This window comes from Mauremys mutica, chromosome 2 (genome assembly GCF_020497125.1).
Source record: "Mauremys mutica isolate MM-2020 ecotype Southern chromosome 2, ASM2049712v1, whole genome shotgun sequence".
In the NCBI taxonomy this organism is placed as follows: Eukaryota; Metazoa; Chordata; order Testudines; family Geoemydidae; genus Mauremys; species Mauremys mutica.
Window position 1 is genome coordinate 208,835,773 of NC_059073.1, and position 22,829 is coordinate 208,858,601.

Consider the following 22,829-nt stretch of genomic DNA (forward strand, 5'->3'; position numbering starts at 1 on the left):
AGCAACAAAATCAAGCAATTTGTTGCAATCCAGCTGCAATGTTTTCACAGAAATACTTACATTAACAATTACAAATAAATAAGGAACTGAGAACCAGGAATAAAGGAACCAACTTCAGTCTCATTCCACCCAGTGCCTCCCCAAGCCAGGACTATGGGGAGAGGGCTGTTGGTTGCACATAAGGGAAGAATCACTGTCTTTCACCATCCTCAGTCCACCCCTTGACCCCATTATCAGATCTCTACTGTACAACAAGAACCCAGGAGAACTGATCTCCTTGGGAGGTGCTCAATGCTATGGGAGGCTCCTATATCCTGCCCTCCCCAATGCTGTGCAATTGCACTGATTCCACTGCAAGCAGGACCCTTTGTGCCCATGGGGGGAGAGGCAGGATTTGCTCCAATAATTAGGTTTCACCACATGTGTCATAGACAGAGAGAATGTGGAGGGTGACCCTCCAGAATCAGGAAATTGCCTCCAAAGAGGTAAGGGGAAGAAGAGGACTCAACCCATTAGCATAGGCTCCCAATTCCTTTCATATTTCATTAATTGACAACATGGGTTTAACAGCTGCATGGTCTTTCTGTTGCAAGCACAGAGCCAAAAAAAAATAAATCAATGACTGTGGACCACAGATCACTATGATTAAAGAGCACCTCTAGCTGGGTGCCAACTCTTATGATCATCAATGAATCAGCTAGTTAAAAATGTGGAAATGTTTTGTTCGTTCGTTTGTTTTGAATTCCAGCAATTTCACTGCTCCCCCAGTAACACTTTCAAATCTATTTAACTTTATAAAAAGATTCTGATGGAAGGTTGGAAACAACTCTGACCAAATAGTTATTTAAAGTGATATTAAAAACATGGAAAGGAACAACTTAATATTTCTAACCTTTTCCAGAAGGTGTAAAGGACTCTCTCTCTGAGTCATTGTGTGGGTGATTGGCAGTACATTGTTGAGTAGAGGGAGAACAGCAGGGGTAGAGGAAGATTACATACACCCATTGACTGAGTAATTTAATCTAGAGAAATCACTACATTACTCTCTTTCTCAGCAGTACTACTACTCCTCTGAATCATCACATTCATCCTACTCCTGTCCTGAGAGTAAATTTGGAAGGATTCCTGTAGGTCTGCTTCAGACATTACTATGATTCCTCTCTTTTGTCTGAAAAGGTTATTTGGCAGCATTTTGCATAAAGGTGAAGCTCTCTTGTTATTTTTAACTGTTCATCTCAGAACAATTGCTAAGCTGGGCAATCAAAGGATGGCAATAACCATTTCCTCATCAATGTAAATGAGGGCTGGCTTGAAAGAGGAACAGCTGATCTAAATCAGAATAATTTTCTCAGTCTGTTTGACCTCCTTCAGCTTTTCCTGTGGTTGCCTACCCTTGTCTTCAGCTTCATGCAAGTGTATCCTCCCATGTTTGGATAGCTGTAATAGATGTATCCTCCATAAAGCGATGCAAATCAGATGGGTTGCTCTCAGTATCCACCCTCCTTTTTTTAATTAAACAATATGGTCCTGATCCTGCAACCTACTTGTGTGAATAGTTCCATGGCATTCAGAAGGACTACTCATGAGGGTCAAATTACTTGCTTAGCTAAGTATTCACAGGATTGAAGTCTATGACAATCCAATGTTTCAAGCCAATGGTGGTTGTTAAGAATCATAGAAGTAGGGCTGACCAGGACCTTGAGAGGTCATCTAGTCCATCTGCAGTGCTGAGGTAGGCTAAGTATACCTACACTATCCCTGACAGAAAAAAAACAGGAGTACTTGTGGCACCTTAAAGACTAACAAATTTATTTTAGCATGAGCTTTCGTGAGCTTCTTTCAGATGCATCCGAAGAAGTGAGCTTTAGCTCACGAAAGCTCATGCTAAAATAAATTTGTTAGTCTTTAAGGTGCCACAAGTACTCCTGGTTTTTTTGCGGATACAGACTAACACGGCTGCTACTCTGAAACCTATCCCTGACAGGTGTTTCTGTAACCTGTTCTTAAAAATCTCTAATGATGGAGATTCCATAACCTCCCTCGGTAACCTATTCCAATACTTAACTATCCTTATAGTTAGAAAGTTCTTCCTAATGTCTAAATAAAATCTCCCTTGCTGCAGATGAAGCCCATTACTTCTTCACCTTCAGCAGACATGGAGAACAATTGATCACCAGCCTCTTTATAGCAGCCCTTAACATATTTGACAACTGTTTTCAGGTCTCCCCTCAGTTGTCTTTTCTCAAGACTAAACATACCCAGATTTTTAACCTTTCCTCATAGGTCAGGTTTTCTAAACCTCTCATTTTTTTTGTTCTCTGAATTCTCTCCAATTTGTTCACATCTTTCTTAAAATGTGGTGCTTAAAATTGGACACAGTACTCCAGCTGAGGCCTCGCTAGTCCCAAGGAAAGCTGAACAATGACTTCCCATGTCTTACATATGATATTCTTGTCAATACATCCCAGAATTATATTGTAAATTACTGTGAACATGTAATTATAAGAAGCTGTAACAAAGTGAAGACTCACCGCCACGGCGCCTTCTGCTGGTCATCTTGGGAATTAGCTCAACTCCAGCTCCGGAACACCCAGTGTCTCACCTGCCTCAGGCCCCATGTCCCTCCCAGACCCTGGTGCCCTTTTCCTCAGGGTTCTGCCCCAGCAGTACCCCCACACTCTAGGTCTCCCCTCCCAGGGGAACCCCCAACCCTCAAAACCCACCTTGCTTCAGTGGCTACTGCCAATCATCATCTAGCCCCTGCTCACTGGGGCAGACTGCAGTCTGTAATGGCCAATCATCATTGGCAAGGAGTTAGGGCCAGCTGCCTCTGCCTATTACCAGTCTGTACCTCTGTAGCCCCAGTACCTTTGTAGGCCGTCACCAAGGCCTGCAGCCTGGGGGTTTACCAGGCTGAAGCTCCCCAGCTCCTGTTGCTCTTCCCCAACACTGCTCTACTTCAGGTACCTTGCTCTCAGGCAGCCAGCCCTTCCCATTCCAGGGCTAGAGTGAGATTTCTCTGTTTCCTGGCCCCACAGCCCTTTCATCCAGGCCAGCTGGGCCCTGATTCAGCAGGCCACACCTGTGGTCAGCTACTCCCTCAGCTGCCCTCACTGCTTTTCCCAGCCACAGCCCTCTCCAGGGCTGCTTTTAACCCCTGCCTACTGGAGTGGGGCAGCCGCCCCAGTACAGAAGCTTATAAACATATATCTGTTTATGGCAAGAGTGCAGCCTACAGCGTTCTAAGCTACATTATATTACCATTCTCATCTTCAATATTCTGCTGGAGATTTGTAGTCCCCACCATCTGGATCCAAACAGTCAGGTCACTTAGCTGAAGACCCATTGTAAGTCCAGAGCGGTACTCTCCATGAACTACCCCTCTGTAGTGGGAGGGCACTTGCTTTGTATACCCACTGAACACAGCCCCTTCGAGTGCTCCTGCCAATACAATCATAAAATAGTTTCAACTATTAAGTATAAATGTTCAGCATAACCAGGAAATTCTGAAAGCTATTCATTTAAACGACAGCAGCTATACACAAGACTAAAGTGCCATTAACTCCCAAGATGTATGATTATTAGAACATAACACACACATACTTGGGTGTCTTATTATGGTTCTAAACAAGTTTTGGTTAATTTAAGGACTGACTACGGGCTGTGGGATTTGGCCCCTGGGCCAAATTCTGACCTGAATTGCTCTGCAATTTTTTCAAGTAGCAGGGGGCAGCCGTGTTAGTCTGTACCCACAAAAACAACAAGGAGTCCGGTGGCACCTTAAAAACTAACTGATTTATTTGGGCATAAGCTTTGGACATTCTATAACAGATTAAAAGTAGCCATATTTGAACAAAAAAACTTCAGAAACAGACTTCAAAGAGAAATAGCAGAACTAAAATTCATTTGCAAATTTAACACCATTAATTTGGGCTTGAATAGGGGCTGGGAGTGGCTGGCTCACTCAGCGTCGGCTCCAGGCACCAACGCACCAAGCACGTACCTGGGGCGGCAAGCCGCGGGGGGCATCCTGCCGGTCCCTGTGAGGGCGGCAGTCAGGCAGCCTTCGGCGGCTTGCCTGCAGGAGGTCCGCCGGTCCCGCGGATTCGGCAGCAATTCAGCGGTGGGTACGCCAAAGCTGCAGGACCGGCGGACCTCCCGCAGGCAAGCCACCAAATCCATGGGACCAGGGACCTCCCGCAGGCGCGGTGCCAAAGACCGCCTGCCTGCCTGCCGTGCTTGGGGAGGAAAAAAAGCTAGAGCTGCCCCTGGGCTCACTACAAAAGCAACTTTATCTCTCCTGGAATTGACACCTCCTCATCAATTATTGGGAGTGGACTACATCCACCCTGATTGAACTGGAGCTGTCAACACTGGTTCCCCACTTGTGAGGTAACTCCCTTCTCTTCATGTGTCAGTATAATAATGCCTGCATCTGTAATTTTCACTCCATGCATCTGAAGAAGTGGGTTTTTTACCCACGAAAGCTTATGCCCAAATAAATCTGTTAGTCTTTAAGGTGCCACTGGACTCCTTGTTGTTTCTGCAAATTTTTGCACTTCAAATTCAAGGCAGAATTTGGTCCTAAACTTAGTGACTTTGAAAACTGACACTAGTCAGAAAATCCTTTTGCCTTCTGTGAAGCAGGGTGTACTGTGAATCTACTTCTATAGGGATCAATATAGTCCCTAGGTATTTGGCATTCACAGTCCCCATCTATTAGTACAGCTCCCAGGCTGTGTTAATAACAGGAGTTTGGCTGTGCAGCTGTCACACATCAAGATGCCAGCTGGGACAGCTGCACCTTTCCACCAACTCTCAGTTCGCTTATATAGATATATATTAGAACGTAAGCGGAATCTCACCACTGAATGGCTTGTAACGATAACTCTTAGCACATATGTAGTACTATATGTGTCGGTGTAAACGTCTCACATACTTTACATCAGGAATAGGCAGACCAAATCCAGACTGCCACACTCTTTTCATCAGACCCAAACATCTTTTTATTTACTTATGATTATCGTTGTTGTTTTTTTAAATTATTTTCTGTGGAGTCAGAACCTTGACTATACCTTGACCAAGAACTTTGGACCTTGACAAAAAATAATTGACTACCCCTGCGTTACATGATAGCATATTTCAAGCTGATGGGTTAGTATTTGTGCAGTAGCTGTTTCATGAAGTGTTACCATGCTTCTTCTTTATTATTTTCTACTTCCCATCTATTTTATATTTATTTAAATATGTTTTTTGTACAAGCTTTTTTGTTTTGTTTAGTCACCATTTGTTCTATGATCTATGAAGAAAATGCTGCACATTTAAGATGAACATCTCAACTTAAATTCATTTGGCACATTAATTGTCCTTTCTGATATATATCTCAATACAGTGTTGACCTTTTGCTCTGGGAAAGTCATTTGAATGCCCTCTAAGAATTGTTGACTTGCTTACTGATCTCATGATTACATTGCATTTTGGTTACTGTTCTGATGTCCATCTCTGCATTGTTTTCTGTCATTGTAAAAAGATATATATTAAAACCAAGAATCACATCCTGCTATGACCTTTTAAAACCATTCTTTGTATTTCTGTCTCTGTGGCCTGGTCTACACTAGGACTTTAATTCGAATTTAGCAGCGTTAATTCGAACTAACCGCTCAACTGTCCACACCAGGAAGCCATTTAATTCGAACTAGAGGGCTCTTTAGTTTGAATTTGGTACTCCACCTCGACAGGTGGAGTAGCGCTAAATTCGACATGGCTAGCTCGAATTAGGCTAGGTGTGGATGCTAATCGAACTTAGTAGCTCCGGGAGCTATCCCACAGTGCACCACTCTGTTGACGCTCTGGACAGCAGTCCGAGCTTGGATTCTCTGACCAGCCACACAGGAAATGACCCGGGAAAATTTGAATTCATTTTCCTGTCTGGGCACTTTGAATCTGACGTCCTGGCTGGACATCGGGGCGAGCTCCGCAGCACCTGCAACGATGCAGAGCTCTCCAGCAGAGGAGTTCATGTTATCTGTGAATAGAAAGAGGGACCCAGCATAGACTGACCGGGAACTCTTGGATCTGATCGGAGTGAAGGGCGAGGAGTCTCTGCTTTCGGAGCTGCGCTCCAAAACACGGAATGCAAAGACCTACGAGAAGGTCTCCAAAGCCATGAGAGACAGAGGATACAGCCGGGATGCAACGCAGCGCCGCGTGAAAATCAAGGACCCCAGACAAGGCTACCAAAAAATCAAAGCGACAAACGGACGCTACGGAGCCTGCCACCACTGCCCCACCAGTGACCGTGGATTCTGACGATGGGACAGTGTCGACGGCCAGTTCCTCGGTGATGTTCGCGGACGGGGAAGATGAGGAAGGGTTTGTGGAGGACGAGGCAGGCGAGAGCGCTTACAACGCTGGTTTCCCCGACAGCCAGGATCTATTCATCACCGTCACGGAGATCCCCCAACAACCCTCCCCGGCCATTAACCCGGACCCTGAATCAGGGGAAGGAGCAGTCGGTAAGTGCTGTAACCATGTTAACTTTTATTCTTAATATAACAGGAATCTTAACTCTGTGAAAAGGAGGGCTCTCTAGATATGGGGATAGAACAGAAATCATCCTTGGAGATCTCCACGAAGCTCTCCTTGCGTTAATCGAAAAGCATCAGCAGGAGGTTCCTGGGGAGAGCTGCCTTATTGGGTGCTCCGTGGTAGCACAGTTTTCCGCGCGAGGCTTTCATGAGGAACTCAGGGAGCACTGCCTCCCCGAGCACGGCTGCATCGGGCCCTGGTTCGTGCTAGCTTTCATGCAGCATGCGCTCTCTATCTCCTTCAGTGACCCTCCTCAGGGTGATCTCGCTTGGAGACTCCTGCATCTAATTAGGGTAATTACTGTAATTTTACGCCTGGTCCAAAGTATTTTTAAGAAATCTACGGACAGACGGCATAGCACAGACTCAGCACCCAGCTGCGTGACGAGCGTAACGGAAAGCCAAAGAATATAATGGACGCTCATGGAGGGAGGGGGGAATGAGGACGCAAGGTATCCCACAGTTCCTGCTGTCTCCGAAAAGTATTTGCATTCTTGGATGAGCTCCAAATGCTTCTAGGGCCAAACACAGTGTCTGCGGTGGGTCAGGGCATAGTTCGGCAATTTGCGCACACACCCCACCCACCACCAGAAGTGAAAACAATCCTCTGTTGACTCTTTTACATGTCACCCTATCTTTACTGAATGCTGCAGATAGACGCGATGGTGCAGCACTCAACACCAACATCCTTGCTCCCCCCACGCTATGGATGGCTGATGATGAGGATGCATTTCCATCTTTTTGTACCATCAGCCTATTGGCACATGGGGCAGTGCAAAAGGGCTGGTAACCATGCCGACTAGTATCAGTAAGGTCGATCAAGGGCGCCTGTCCCTAATTTTTGATGGCAGATGGTGCAATATGGCTGGTAACCGTCCTCATCATTGCAACAGGGGGCTGAGCTCCATCAGCCCCCACCCTTCATTGTAAATAAAAGATTTGATTGCCCCTGGACTAGCACAGGGATGATGGGCTCCTTCATCCACACTCCTTAATGTCCTGCCTGGACTATCATTGCAGCTGGAGGCTTCCTTCCACTCATTGCTCACAAACAAGTCGCTGTGTCTTATTCCTGCATTCTTTATTACTTCATCACACAAGTGGGGGGACCATGGTATGGTAGCCCAGGAAGGCTGGGGTAAGAACGGAATGAACAGGTGGTGTTGTTGCAGGAGCACCCCCTGTGAATAGCATACAGCTCATAATTTATGCAGGATCGGACACAGAGCAGCTGTGCTCTCTGGTTCTATGATACAGTGGTTCTCTAGTACACTTTCCCATAATCTAGGCAGGACTGATTCTATTTTTAGATACCAAAAAGGAGGGATTGACTCAGGGAGTCATTCCCAATTTTTGCTTTTGCGCCCCTGGCTGCTCGGCCAGGGGCACTTATGACAGCACCAAATGGGGCAGTGCAAAAGGACAGGTAACCATGCCCATCTTATTACCATCTTATTACCAATTTATGGTATGGTAGATGGTACAATATGGCTGGTAACCATCTCTGCTGTCATGCAAAAGCAAAAGCATGCTGCTGTGTAGCGCTGCTGGCCCGCCTCTGTCAGCGGCATCTAGTACACATACGGTGACATACACAAAAGGCAAAACAGTGTCCATGGTTGCCACGCTATGGCATATGCCAGGGCAATTCTGGGAAAAGGGGCTTGAAATGATTGTCTGCCGTTGCTTTCCCGGAGGAAGGAATGACTGGCGACATTTACCCAGAATCCACCGCGAAAATGATTTCTGCCCCAGCAGGCACAGGGGTCTCAACCCAGAATTCACAGAGACAGCCTAGACTCAGTTAATTGTTCGCAAAAATGTATCTTTGCAAGGAATTCACTCCCTGTTTCCCATCTCACAGCTTCCACTGTCTCCAGACCTGCCACAGCATCCCCCTCGCAGAGGCTGGCGAAGATTAGGCGGCGAAAGAAAAAGACAAGGGACAAGATGTTCGAGGAACGTATGGGCTGCTACCTAGCAGAGGCGGACCAGCAGAGCCAGTGGAGGGAGACCGTCTCTCTGTGCCAGCGCTCACACAGCGAACGGGAGGAGAGGTGGCGTGAGGAAGACAAGCAGGCGACTGAAACAATGCTTGGACTAGTGAGGGAGCAAACGGACACGCTCAGGTGCCTTGTGGATGTTCTGCAGGACCGCAGGAGGACAGAGCCCCCCTGCAGTGTATCTGCAACCGCCCTCCCCTGCCACAAAGTCCCATACCCCCCTCACCGAAAATAATCAGGAGGAGGGGCGGCCGGGGACAGTGCTCAAGTACCCAAAAGCTCTCAGACCCTACTTTTGCCGAAGTCCTTCACTTCCAGACTCACAGTAGTCCCAATCCCAGTCCCATCCCCTAACTGTCTACTTAATTAATAAAAATGCTTTGCTGTTAATTACTGTTTCCATTATGTTTTTTCAAAGAAGACTGTGTTCGAATGGGGGGCGTGGGGAAGGTGGTGGTTAATTGCATAGGACAGTCACCTTTCCCAGGGTACAGACACGGGGGCAGGATCAGCAGCGGGTCACACACACGGTGCAGTCAGTAGGCAACCTGGTCAGTTTTAGGAGGTGGTTTCCAGGATCTGTGTGGGCGGGGGAGATGTGACTTTGCAGTGGGGGAGGGCGGTTACAGATCTTATACAGCGGTCCTTGTCCTGGACCGCTGAGTCACGCAGCTGAGGAATCTGTATCCGTCCTCCTCCACCACAAGGTCACATATCCGCCCGCACACAGAATTCCATAAAGAGGGATGGCAGGCTCCGTTGAAAGAAGCCTTCCGGCACTTCGGACCGCTCTAGGAGCAGGAGCCTGTCATTCCTTGAGTTTAGAGGCGGTCTTTACATCACCGCACACCGTACCCAGCACAGTCTGCGTACCAGTTTCAACCCTTTCACAAAAAGTCATGAATAAAGAAACCTTTGTTAAGTAATAATGGGACATGTATTTTATTTTTACACGTGTGCTGGAAGTGGGGGTAACGGGGTGAACGGGGTATGTAACCGAAGAGGAGAGTCAACAGTCAGTGGGTAAAGAAACAGGGGCAGGTTCAGCTTCTCTGTAAAGAAACTGAACAGTCACAGGTCACGCTGCTCGCTGGTATTTGAAGAGTTCCTTGTCGCTGTCCCACGCGCCTGTATAGGGCTTCATGAGCAAGTGCATTAGCGGGCAGGCTGGGTCCCCGAGGATGACTATAGGCATCTGCACATCCACAACAGTTATTTCGTGGTCCGGGAAGAAACTACCTTCCTGCAGGCGTCTGAGCAGCCCACAGTTCCTGAAAACACACGCATCATGAACCTTGCCCGGCCACCCGACGTTGATGTTTGTAAAACGTCCCCTATGGTCCCCCAGTGCTTGCAGCACCATTGAAAATAGCCCAATTTCTCAGCAGCTGACTGTGGAAGACGTGGACGATAAAGTGCGAGGAGGAGAAAACGGCGATGATCGCAGCGGGCTCCGTGCTTGCAGTGCTGTGGCGTCCGCGCTGTCACTGACCAGAAAAGTGCACGAACAGATTGCCCGCAGGCGCTTTCACGGAGGGAGGGAGGGAGGTTGTGATTGACGGTTCAATGACGACACTTACCCAAAACCACCCTCGACACATTTCTCCCCCCAGCAGGCATTGGGGGCTCTACCCAGCATTCCAATGGGCAGCGGGGACTGCGGGAACTGTGGGATAGCTTCCCATAGTGCACCGCTTCCAAAGTCGACACTGGCCCAGTGAATGTGGACTCAGAAATTCGAATTAGTGTATTTAGTATGGATACACAAATTCGACTTCATAAGGTCGAATCCACAAATTCGAACTAAGTTGATTCGAAATAGTCTTGTAGTGTAGACAAGGCCTGTGTTGTTCCTGTTTTCTGCCAATGAGGAAAACATGCATTTTATTTACTTTTTCGTATTATTTTTTAAATTCAGAGTGGATCTGTTAGAGAAATGATATATAAAAACACCTGACAAAACAACAAGGCAAATAATCACAAGAGAATTACATAAAGAAGAGTTTGTCCTCATGTGTTAAGCCTAGCCAACTGAACTACATGACAGAAACCCTTTAACCTTCAAAATTTGATAGAAAATTTACCCAATACCATAGTGCTTCTGTTTTGATGAAAAAAAAAGATAGATGTTTTTACATCTCATAAATCACCCAGCAAAGTTCATTATCAAGCATTATTGAACACAGCTCCAGAGTTTCTAGAGAGCAGCTCATTTGAATGGTTAGATAAAACCAGTGGAATATTGTTTCAGATTGTAAGGTCATCTTGGCAGGAACTGTCTTCCTGTGTATCTGTGCAGCACCTAGCACATTTTGGTTGCTGTTGTAATCTTAAAAATGAATAATAGTAATTTGTTTTGTCTAGTGTTGGTGATCAACAACAGGAAAATGAACTTTAATTCATCAAATTCATCACCTTCAATGTATTTCCCTTAGGTTTCTCAGGGCTCCAGATTGTCCATACATCACACTTTTTGCATCTTGGATTTTAATGTTGCTTTCTTATTTAGTTGGCATGAACATGATATTTGACCCTCTAAGACATGGTGTCTATCTCAGATAGAGTGCCTTTTGCAATGATGAAAAGACTTGACTACATGCTGTGACAAAGTTCTTCCTCTACCTTGGTGGGTCCTGCGCTTATTGGCAGATTTGCTCACGTCAGTGATCTTCCCAACAGTCTGGGTCAACTGCTCCTGTGTCTGATCAGGAGTTGGGAGGTTTGGGGGAAACCTGGGCCCGGCGTCTACTCCGGGTTCCAGCCCAGGGCCCTGTGGATTGCAGCTGTCTATAGTGCCTCCTGTAACAGCTGCATGACAGCTACAACTCCCTAGGCTACTTCCTGATGGCCTCCTCCAAACACCTTCTTTATCCTCACCACAGGATCTTCCTCCTGGTGTCTGATAACGCTTGTACTCCTTAGTCCTCCAGCAGCACACCCTCTCACTCTCAGCTCCTTGCGCCTCTTGCTCCCAGTTCCTCACACACACTTCCTCTCCTCTGGCTCCCCCTCACCTGACTGGAGTGAGCTCCTTTTTAAACCCAGGTGCCATGATTAACCTGCCTTGATTGGCTGCAGGTGTTCTAATCAGCCTGTCTGCCTTAATTGGTTCTAGCAGGTTCCTGATTACTCTAGGGCAGCCCCTGCTCTGGTCACTCAGGGAACAGAAAACTACTCATCCAGTGACCAGTATATTTGCCCTCTACCAGACTTCTGTACCCCACTGGTTTGGGTCTGTCACAATGCATATCTTAAAAGGTAAAAAGAGGCCATAAAACTGCACTAAAGAATAAGTTACATACACTGTCTCTAAAATATTAAAAGCTGAACAAAATAGCAACAAAGAGTCCTGTGGGTGCTTATAGACTAACAGATGTATTGGAGCATAAGCTTTTGTGGGTGAGTACCCACTTCGTCAGATGCATGCGTCTCACCCACGAAAATTTATGCTCCAATACATCTGTTAGTCTATAAGGTGCCACAGGACTCTTTGTTGCTTTTTACAGATCCAGATTAACACGGCTACCCCTCTGATACTGAACAAAATAGGTACACAATAATGATGTGCTGTAGGAATTTTGTGTAGTCATTTCAACCTGTGCAAAGTCAGTGTAAAACACTACTATTCTGATACAGTAATGTTTTACAACTTTCCTGGGGACGGCACCTTGGCATCCTGGGAAGGCTTGCATGCTTTTGCGTCCATGAGAGATATGCCAGCTGGAGTTTTAACTCCTGATAGAACCACTCAAGCCAGAAAAGTCAAAGAATAAGGACCAGACCAAAAAAAAAAAAGCCCATTGGTGCTCCAGGCTGGGGGTTGAGTGATAGGCCAACAATCTGCTCTCATAAACACACACACACACACACACACACAAAACACAACAAGATAGCCACTCCAGCAAACAGCATGCCAAAGAAATGGACTCTGTCTCAGCAGAAGTCAAAAGTCTTGGAGAAAGCCATCAGGAAACCAAGACTTCCTTGGTAAGGACCTTGATAAGGTCTTTACTGAAGGTAAAACAAACTATGAAAGTAGTTTCTGGACTATTAGAAAAATGTCTGCAACAACAAAAGCCATGCTGGTGATGAAAGGAATAGACAACTATAATCTTGAAATGCTTGGAGTAGGTGAATGTTGATGGCCAGGAGCTGATAAAAAGTGATTAAAAAATAACATGTCATGATATATTTAGGGAGGCTACTGAAGTCTATTTTCTGTTTTATAGCCTTAGCTTTTAAAATGTTGACCAGAAAAATGCACACATCATTTACACACATCATTCTTTGTCCATCCACATTTATAACCTACAAAATCCCAGGAAACAATAATATTTTGCACTTCTATAGCTCTTTGTTTAATCCATAGATTTCAAAATACTTTACGAAGTTGAGCAACCATTATTATCCCTATTTTACGTATGGACAAGCAGAGACACAGAGAGATTACATAAATTGGCCCAAGATCACATAAATCCATTGCATAGTCAGGGACAGACCCAAGGCTTCTTGACTCCCTGTGAATGTTTAAGCAACTAGATGGACCATGGCTCGTCTGAAAAATCAAATGAGTTTCATAATTGTTTGTACTGATGGAGAAATCACACAAAACATTAATGGCTGCTGTTCCAGACTTCACTAATCTGTTCTAACCCATTTCATGGGACTATAATGCATGCCAATATTATCAATCCTATTATTTTAATATCATATTATTGGTAAAGCAGAAGGGTATGTTTGCATTATAAAATATCCTGTAGCTAGCCTAAACAAGCATATGAAAGAAGGAATTGTATTGGCTAAAAAGAGACGCAAGATTTCACTGATTGAAAGAGAAATCATTCAGAGATACTGAAATAGAGCTACAGAGAGTCTATACCAATCTGTTTGTCATGCAGACAGGCTTATACACAGCAGCATACACAGCATAAGTTATTTGCTCTGTATCTATTGAGAGGATCACACGAGAAGGCTGTGGGAATTCAAGTGACAGCACAGATATTCAACAGTATAGGTTGAGTTGTAAGAGTGAGTTATATAATTTCTTTGTTGTAATTTAATATAATCAGGGATGAGGACTGGTAATAGAGTTGGCAGAAGGAAAAGCCCAGTGCCATCTGTGAGCAGTCTGGTCGTAGCAACCGGTGCTATAACTGTCAACAATGCAGGAAGAAGACTTGGTTTTATAGCAACTCTCTTATTAATGCACTGACCTATACTGAGACCAGTGCAGAGTTGCACCATCCCAAGGTTGCTCTAAGAGGTTTTTGCCTCCCAAAGTCTCCCACCCCACAGCCCTTGTCCCAGCTCCTCACTGCATAGGAGAAGTGTCCAACCTATGAAATTCCCAGGATAGTGTAATCTGTTCCCCTTGCAAGGCTGACAACATCCCTAGGCTGGTGCAGAAGGGGCAGGGCCATGGCTTCATCCCCTTCTTGCCCCTCACCCTTTGGGGTGATTGCTTCCCCAAGGTCTCCTGAGTGCAAGTTCTCCCTAACTGTTAAGGAGGGTGGAATGTGACAGAAGACTGCTCACTCTCTCTCCTACAAATCTGGAAAAGGACCAAGGGCAATCTGGTCCTATTAATAGATTATATTAAGAATTGCCTTGGTTTTTTTCTTCATATGCAGAAGGCCATTATTACCAAAATTCCTTTCACCTCAGTGATGGCAACTTTAATGTCTGCTCTTCCTGTGTGACCTTGGGCAAGTCACTTAGGGTATGTCTACACTTCAAGCTGGTGGCATAGGGCCCGTCTGTACTGCCATGCTAAATCGGCACTGCTGCAATCGATGCAGCGGCATTGATTTAGCAGGTCTAGTGAAGATGTGAAATTGATGGGAGAGCACTCTCCCAGCAACTTCAGTACTCCACCTCCCCGTGAGGGGGAAGGTAAGTCGGCCGGAGAGCATCTTCCACTGACATAGCGTGGTGTAGACACAGCATTAGGTCAATGTAGGGTACGTCATTCGGGGGGGGATTTTTTCACATCCCTGAGCAACATAACTTACATTGATGTAAGCAGCAGTGTGTTTCGGTGTTGCTGGATCTGTGGAGTTAGGTGTGGTGATGAATGGGTTTCTTGTACATAGTTGTCTGTAAGGTTCCAGTGCTGAAGCTGACCGTGGTGTCTGCGAAGTTGATGCTGGTGTTGGAGTGTTCTAGAGAGAGTTTGATGGATGAGTGCTGGTTGGTGAAGTTGCAGTGGAAATCTATTAGGGAGTTTAGGCTGTCCAGAAGATGAAAATATCATTGCTGTATCAGGTGTATAATTAGTTTTATGTTGCAATTTTTCCAGAACTTCTTCCTCAAGGTGGCCCGTGAAGAGGTTGGCATATTGGGGAGACATCCTAATATCTTGGCTGTTCCCAATGTTTGGACAAAGTGTTTGTTGTTGACTGTAAAATTGTTATGTGTGAGGATGAAATGGATGAGTTTGGCAATGTGCCTGGGGTAGATGTCTGAATGATGTCCATTGTCTTGTAGATAGTTGAGGCAGGCAAAGATGCCATCATGATGAGGGATGTTGGTGTATAGAGAGGTAACGTCCATGGTGGCAAGTGTTGTGGTATGAGTGAGGTTGTTGATGTTGCAGAGTTTCTGGAGGAAGTCGGTTGTGTCCTGGAAGAAACTTACCCTTGGTGTGGTGAGTGGATTGAGAATGGTTTCTTTGAGTCTTCATATTCCTTAAGTAAGAGTGTTGTGGCCAGATATGATGGGTCTGCCTGGGCTCTCTTAGTTGTGTATCTTGAGAAGCATGTAAAACATCCCTGGAGTGGGTTGAGGGGATAAGGTTGTAGAGTTTATCTTAGAGTTGTTTGGGGAAGGATTTGATGTTGACATTCTTGTGTCAACTTAAGGTTTTAAGATTGTTCTGCAAAATGTAAATTTTAAACAGGGTAAAACACTGGAACGCTTTTTTCATTCAGCAAGACCCTAGTATTCCTGTGTTTTGCATGGGATTTTTGCTACATGCAAAACAATTCTATCATATGTTGCATATTTAACTCTATTTTACAGGTAAACAACAGATTAATTATGTATCCTGCCCAAAATATTAGACATCTTGGCGCATCATGCCAAAGCAGATGGATAATGATTGATTTGGACAAATGGATATTTTTATAAAAAGAATGCTTCCTGTGAATAATTGAGGAAGCTCATTATCTGCACAATTCAACAGCTACCTACTCCCGTAGGGCTATCCAAATATTCACATGCTTATCTCAACAGAAATAGACCTCTGCACCTTCTGCGATTTACCTGTCACTGATCAAAGTGAACCAGGTTGGTTTGGGAAAACATGAGTGCCATGGACTGAATTACAAAAGGTCAGTATTAATTTTATACTAATTTCCATCAAGTTGCACACATTCCTGTGAGAGTTTCCCTTTTAATAAACTCCTTCCATTTGGACTCCGCTATTCCCCCATCCCTGTGGGGAAGGATTCCACTCTTATCAGTGAGAGTTAGTTTAGTACACTAATTTTTTGATGCCACTGTGCCAGCCACCCAGGAACCAAGAAGAATTACCAGTAAGGCAGAAAAAATGTTTCCATTGATAACAATCATAGTTTACGGTGAGGCAAAATTAAAAAAATGGTTCTTGAGAACTTATTAGAGTTTAATTTAAGGATATTTATTTTGTATATTTTGACATGTGATGTTGACAATTTGTGTTTTAACAGTTTGAAAGCTTTAACATTTTATATCTCAATGTCTACTGTCATTAAATTATTATTGTCTGGCATTCCCCACCCCCACACCCCCCCACACACACACATTGTCTGACTCCCTATAATTTCCCACAATGTGAAAATTTAAATTGAAGAAATTATGGACGTAAACATTTTTTCTAATATTGTACAACTGAAAATTTAAATCAATAAAAGAAATGTTTAAAAACTAAATATTGATGTTATCCACCGACATTATAAAAAATAAAAATTGCATTCTGGCAAGGCTAATTATATTTCATCTATCTCTTTGGTTTCAACATACAGAAGCAAGTCCTCTGCTGATGCAAATCAGTGCAGTGCAGCATCGCCAATGGAACAATACTGATGCATACCAGCTGAAAAGCTGGCAGAATTGGATAAGCTACTGTCAAAGAAGATACCGAGCCAAATCTTAACTTGCCTGTTCCATGGGTGTGAAACTCAGCATAGCTACACGTCCTGGCCAGGTCCTATCGGGTTCCTGTAATTAGCGGGCGGGCACAAGCCTGCCCATTGCTAAAGGACCCTCCCCAGCCTTAGGGGAGGATCCACAAGGTCCAAGAACTCAAATAATTATGGGACAACCAAAAATGTAACAGGGGCAGGTGTGAAGGTCAAAGGGTCAAACAAAGGGAACCTGAAGGAGACTGTAGGGAGGCACCCTGGCTCCCCGCCGCGCCTGAGAAGGACGAGCCAGACCAGGCGCCGGAGTGGGCGGAGCCACCGCCGCCTGTCCCCGCCCCCCGGAAGTCAAGGGGCGGGACAGGAAGTATAAAAGCCCGGCCCCAGCACTCAGTTAGGCGGAGGCTGCCAGAGAGGACAGACGCCGGTGCTCGAGCTCCCGCCGGGGCCAGCCTTCCCCGTGCCCGGTATCCAGAGGAGAGCTGGCCTGACCTTCCCCAGGCCCGGTACCCTGAGGAGCTGCCTGAGCGTCCCTGTGCCCGGTATCCGGAGGAGCTGCCGGAACTCCCCTACGCCCGGTATGCAGAGGAGCTGCCTGAGCGTCCCCGTGCCCGGTATCCGGAGGAGTTGCCTGAGCTCTTCTACGCCCGGTATCCAGAGGAGTTGCCTGAGCTCCCCTACGCCCGGTATCCAGAGGAGTCGCCTGAGCTCCCCTCCGCCCGGTACCTTGAGGAGCCCATGGTCTGGGACCCACCGGATGATGCCAGCGAGGAACAGGTACCTAGAAAGGGGGAGATTGGAAGTGGCCTGGGGGTAGCCGACCCCAGTCAGGCTGCAGATATACCTGAGCCTATGTCAGTGTGTTGCAGCCAGGATCCCCACTGACAGCAGCGAGTCTTTGCCGCTGCTAGGGCCCCGGGCTGGGACGCAGTGGAGCGGGAGGGCCTGCGTCCCCCCTGCCACCCTTCCCAGGGTGGCAGACTCCCCCTCCCCCTGGCCTGAGGAGGCCTTTGCTATTGTTTAGTTCGCTGCTCAGCCCCTGCCTAAGGGTCTGCTCCTCGAAGGTATCAAGACACTGCCCAGAGGAACTCTGCCCGGATGCGTGAATGGAGGAAGGACTAGAAATAGGCCCCACAGTTGCAGGAAACCCCCTCAGCCAACATCCTCTTCCTGGTCTTATAGCTTGCTGCTTTGGCCATTGCCAGGATGAGGTTGATGAGGAGGCCCCGCGACTTCATAGGGCCACAGATAGGGTGTGAGTATAGGAAAAGGTGAGGGGAAGAGTGCAGCCAGAAACATAAAAGGATGTTGAGGAGGAGCCGGAACAGAGGCTGCAACCTGGCGCACTCCAGGTATACATGTGCCAGGGTCTCCCTCACGCCGCAAAATGGGCAGGCATCAGGGACGAGGTTGAACCATGCCAACTACATGCCCGTGCTCGTGGAGGAGCCACCAACTAATATCTCCAGTGGGCTTTGGGACTGGGGTGGAATATAAGCTGGCCCACCAGGCTTCCTCACCCTCAACAGGTGGCAAAATGTCCCACCACTTCGTATCGGGGCAGGACATGAGGATGAGAAAATGGAGGAAGTGGAGCACGAACATGTACAAATGGTTCCTTGGCGCAGTTTGGAAGCAAACAGGCTGCATGATTCACAGTGTATGGGTGGGATGGTTGAGGGGGCTCACAGGGTAGGAGGCCTAATGAAAAGGTCCGGAGGGCCCGGGTGCAGGGTGGGCAAGGAGTACCCTCCTGCAGGACCCAGTCGAGGTAAACCTGAGCAGTTGGCAGTAAGGCTGCCCTCACCTCCTGAAGTACGCGCTGGGGAGTATGAAGGCTGGAGAGCCCCATGCCCTGAGCGAGTGTCAGGAGATCCACCCAGTCCCCCAGTCATAGTTCAGGAGGTCTCCGACTCTGGTGACTTCTGCCAGGACCAACCTCTGGCATACCAAGGTGGACTCCACCATCTGCACACGAAGTTGGGGATTGTGTAGCAGGGGCTCCACGAGGAGATCTGCCCCCTTGGTAGCTGCCACAACCTGGTCGCCGAAACCAGTTTACGGGTCCAGAGGAGGTCCTGGCCCAGCCAGGTCCAGCAGCCAGATCCCCTTCACTGGAGACAGAGGTGCCCATCTGGCCCAGCCCCTCCTCTCTGCAGTCAGAGTCTGGGATATTTGATAGTGGAGCCAATAAGGAGAGAAATTCAGGGGCAAGGCGGTGCCTTCCCTTATGCCCCAGCAGGAGGCATGGGGACTCCCCACTGAAGTGAATGCTAGAGGGACTGTGAGGGAGCACAGCAGTCATCTCCCTCTCCCAGTAAGCATGTCTCAGTTAACAGATCCAGGTTGGAGCTGTCCGGCAGCAAGGAGCCAATCAGTCTGAAGAAACATGCCCCCTTCTCAAGAAAACAGCAATAGAGGGAGACATCTCTTCCCCAGGCACAGTTCTTTGGAGTTTCATGTTTAGCCCTGAATGCTTCCCTCTGTCTCTCCACCATCCAGATAGTTCAACCAGGGCTATTGCTATGACCTTCAAGGCACTGTGTGGAGAGAGGGAGAAGCTGGCAATACAAAAGGCCAGGGATGGGTAGGAAGATAGGTCCCTACTGTGAAGCTGTTGAGTAGTCACTCCACACCCCATACAAACCATCAGCCAGGCTGCCATGTAGCTCCCTTCCCCATGAGTAGAGCTCCCTGATGATGTGCCACACAGCCGTGAGCTATTTGCAAAACTAAGTTTCTTGTCCCCACGTCAGGGTCTCACTACAAAGGAAATTTTTGCTGCTATGACACACATTTCATAGACCAAACAAGATTACATTGACAAATCCTCTATTCAGATACACTTGTTGACATGTTCAGGTCTTCCTTGAGCACCATTTATGGACAAGATTGTCATACCAATCATTGCTAAAAGGATTGGCTCCTGGATATGAACTTTCTAACTGTCTAGCTGAATTGCTTTTAGTCCAAAGGATAACACAGACTAAGTGTAACACTCACTTGGTAACAGATATTATAGTTCAACAGCAGTATACTGTCTTCCACTTGAACTTCCAGTGTTTGAGATCCCTGATAATGCCCAAGGGAAATGAACATGTACCCAACTCAGATTATTTATTTCTTGTAAGAGAACTGAGTATTTCAGGTCTAATTCATCAAAGCATCCCTGTAAGGATATTGATGACATGATCACACTAGTGATGCTTGACTATACAGAACTGCATTGCTTGGGTGAAAATGAACAGAAATTGACTGACACACACATTGCCAACAGGATATTAGCAGAAGCGAGAAACAGGAAACATCGCTGACACTTGACAGGTTGCGACGTGCAATGAATGGCCGCTGAAATGGTGACAGACACTTATGGAAGCTTCATTATTAATTCAGCTTCTCGTCTGCAGCTCCAGAATGGATATGTAACACACAGAAATGCATAATAAGCCTTCTCAATTGAGTGTCAGGCTGACAAAGATGGCTCCCTTGGGCTATCTAAATATCTATTTAAATGCAGATGCTAGCCTTCTAATGTGAAGGAAACAAACATTTGCAACTTGTACATCACTGTGTGTAACACTCAGAGAGATGGGTCTTTTATACTGATATAGTGTTACCAGTTCCCAAGATTTAATCAAGAGTAACAGAATGTTTGCCCCTGCTAGAGCTGATCTTGGGATGGCACTTCTAGGGAGAGTCATTGCAGCAGAGGCCATGGTCACATTATTCTGTGCATTTGGGAGAGTGATAGCACTGGGAGATGGATTCAAACATTAAAACACAGACCAAAATCACAATACAATCTTTTTTAAAATTGATTTTAGGTCCAATCTCATGATTTTGTGACTCATGATTTTTTAACTTTTGAGCTTGGCAATGCTGTATTCATAATCATTTTTAAGCATACTTTAAGGAATATAATGTAGAACTATGGAGCGTACATTTCCATACGGTATCCTTTTTCAAGACTTTATTGTGCCTGTTCTTATCCAGCCAAACAGGGGAATAAAGCCTGCCTGCCCTGTCTTTGACCTACCCACACCTGGGATTCCAATTGGGTGTGGAGGGTAGACACTGCTTGCCAGACACTCCCATTGTGAGCCAGTGGGGGGAGGCTTGACTCCACGAGCACCATCTCTCACTGGAGGGGGAGAGAGCTGCACGTTTGAAAAGGAGAGCGGAGACACACTGTGATTCTTTGAGTCATGATTCCTTCCCCGCATTGCTCCTAGGGTGGTCCAGTTACAAGCAACCTCTTGTTAAGAGCTTCACCTAAAAGTTTTGTCTAGCCCTTAGAAAATAACTCTGCTGCTTGATAATCAGTTGGACCATACAAGAAGGAGCAGCTAATTTGGACGTTAAATACAATTTTTTTTTTAATCACCTGCTCCTGGGGATTTATTACCCAGGCAGGGATCTAAAAAGTCAGCCTGAGGCAACTAATACTTCTTCTTCTTGAACTTATTTTGTACTAATAATCAACATTAAAGCTTTGCTAGCTACTTGGAAAAAAGCTATTCTACATACGCAATTCACTATTTTTTCCTGGAATCATTATGTAGTCACATTTAGAAGTGCTTTGCTCCGGGAAAATAATTGTTTTTCTCTCTTTTCTCATTGTATAATGGTGGCAATCAAATCAAAGCTGGGGGGGAGGGGAAAATGTGTAAAAATAGCTGCCACTGAAAAAATAGTGTGATTACTGTGGGCGATTCTTGCCTGTCACTGAAGTCAATCTGTTCCAGTTAAATAAATAATGCAATGTTTTTTAAGAAGAAAAAAATCATAAAAGGGTCAAAGGTGTTTATAGTTAACTATCAGATGGCGTTTTAACATCACAGGCCAAATCCTCAGCTGGTGTAACAGCATTGCTCCATTGAAGTCAAGGGAGCTGATTTGCATGAGCTGAGGATTTGGCCCAACAATGTTATTGTATTCGTTATATGTGTCTGCATATCCCTCTAATAATAACCAACAAAGGGTAGGCTACACTTCAAAGCTCTTTATTATGATTCTTTATGTACCACAAACTTTCTAAATCTCATTCTATCACTATATTCTCCCTAGCTACAACAAAAACAACACACACACAGACACACATACACACACAAAACCCTCTAGAAATTAAGAAATGGACACCAGGATTTGTTTAAAAAAATCAAACTTATTAAAATGCTAATGTGCTCATGATATCCTTGGAAGAGATCTGAGTTATTTTGACTGTTCTTGCAGATGTCAAAGAAGTAAGGGCCCATGACAGTCTGAAAGACTGAGGTTAATTATTTAAGACCAGCAAGAAGCATGAGTAACTGTGATTCTGAAAGAAAGCCATTTATTGCTAATGAATGAGTGATTTTAATTAAGTAACCATGCTAAAGTTTGTTTCACCCATTAACGAGATATAACCTATATAGATTGTCTCATGCAACCTCCAAGTTAGCATGAGATCACCCAGTTTCAAGTGCTATTTAGCCTACACTAAGATACATATACACTTCTGGGTGTTGTCAGTAGCTACCAGTGTGGTGCTCTGCTCTTGTTCGATGATAACAGTCGGCTACGTGCGTGTTCCCTCTGCGTGCTGCCCCGGCTTTGCGCAGATAGCTGACACAGCAGACCCCGAGAGAACCCCCAAAGACCACAGACTCTAGTAAGGTACGAAGGCACCCGGCCATGTTTATTGTCAAACGAAGCACAGTAATAGTTTCCTATAGACTCTACAGGACATACTACGAATATGTGCCCCCTGGCAATGGACACAGGTCAGTCAGTGGAGGGACTTTCCACTGCCCCCTAGGCTGGCCAAAGACGTGCACTCCGGGACCTACTTTTATACAGTTACAGGACAGATTACTCATCCCTCCTGACATATTGAGGTATAGCCTTTTGGCTCATTAGGGTGCTGTCTTCCCTTTGATCATGTTGTTCCAGACATACAAATCTATCCATCATGCTGTCCTGTCTTTAAGATGCACCTGCCTGTTCCTTGTTATGTCTATGGAGTGTCCTGATGTCATCTTGGCACAAGTTCCTCTTCTCGCCACTTCTGCGAGTGAGACCTGCCTCTGGCTCAGAGCCCAGCTTTTGCTTAGCAGTATCTGGAAGTACTTTGGTGCAGG

The 22,829-nt window shown here is 45.9% G+C and overlaps 1 long non-coding RNA gene across 1 annotated transcript in view; it reads right to left on the reverse strand.

Moving 5' to 3' along the window:
* Window positions 1-22,829, reverse strand: part of LOC123365288 — a 75,543-nt gene that overhangs the window by 37,894 nt on the left and 14,820 nt on the right. The window contains exon 2 of the long non-coding RNA XR_006577517.1: window positions 3,262-3,441. This is a non-coding gene — a long non-coding RNA (uncharacterized LOC123365288). The remainder of the gene's footprint in view (window positions 1-3,261; window positions 3,442-22,829) is intronic.